This window comes from Pundamilia nyererei, unplaced genomic scaffold, assembly GCF_000239375.1.
Source record: "Pundamilia nyererei isolate P.nyererei 1_Seehausen unplaced genomic scaffold, PunNye1.0 scaffold00361, whole genome shotgun sequence".
Taxonomy (NCBI): Eukaryota; Metazoa; Chordata; class Actinopteri; order Cichliformes; family Cichlidae; genus Pundamilia; species Pundamilia nyererei.
Window position 1 is genome coordinate 254,661 of NW_005187762.1, and position 852 is coordinate 255,512.

Consider the following 852-nt stretch of genomic DNA (forward strand, 5'->3'; position numbering starts at 1 on the left):
TGCTAGACTGCAGATACTTATTACAAATAGTTTGAGACAATCGGGCATTAAACGAACACAAAAATGTCATTTTCTATTACAACAAACATTTATTTTTGTACCTGTTTGTTACCTTATGGTTAAATTAGAGGTTAGTTTCCCTGCAAAACATCAAAATGCCCTCTGTGCTGCCTGAATGAAATTAATTCCACCTCAAATCTTGCACTTAACAGATGCAAGAAGTGAGTGTTTCTAATACTGGTATTTATCTGCTGTAACTGAATCTTCAGGAGATGATCGAATTAAAGTGAAACTGGATATCTGTGCCGATGTCGAGTCCCATCACAGGGAGCAGCAGAGCCTGCAGACATCCAAGAATAACCAGGATTTTGTTTCTGGAGAGACACTGGCTTTGTCACATAATCGATCTGAACGTCTGGCATAAAAAGAACAAAATGTTAAGATGTATCCCAGAGTCTGAGGAGAGGCTCTAAATGTTAGTCAGGCTGGTAGCATTTAAGACAAAGAAACGTGCACATTTACTGGAAAAATAACTTGGGTAAGTATTTGTTTATTTAAAAAAGTGCAGATTAAACAGGACATATCAAAGCAAGCCTCACTTGGAGATGATGAGCACGACTACCTCTAACGAACGTGTTCTGCTTGCTGAAACATCCTGGTATGTCAGGCTTGGGTGGGGACATAAAGTAAACATGACGGTTTGTCGGGATGCTTCATATGCTCACGAAATGCTCACGGAGCACCTCAGTGTCGAGGCTTTATAAGATACTCTGAAGGAATCTGGGAGAGTTTATCTTTTAGATGCCAAAGAACTGCTAAATACAAACGTCCATTCTTTGGACTTCGTGGGGG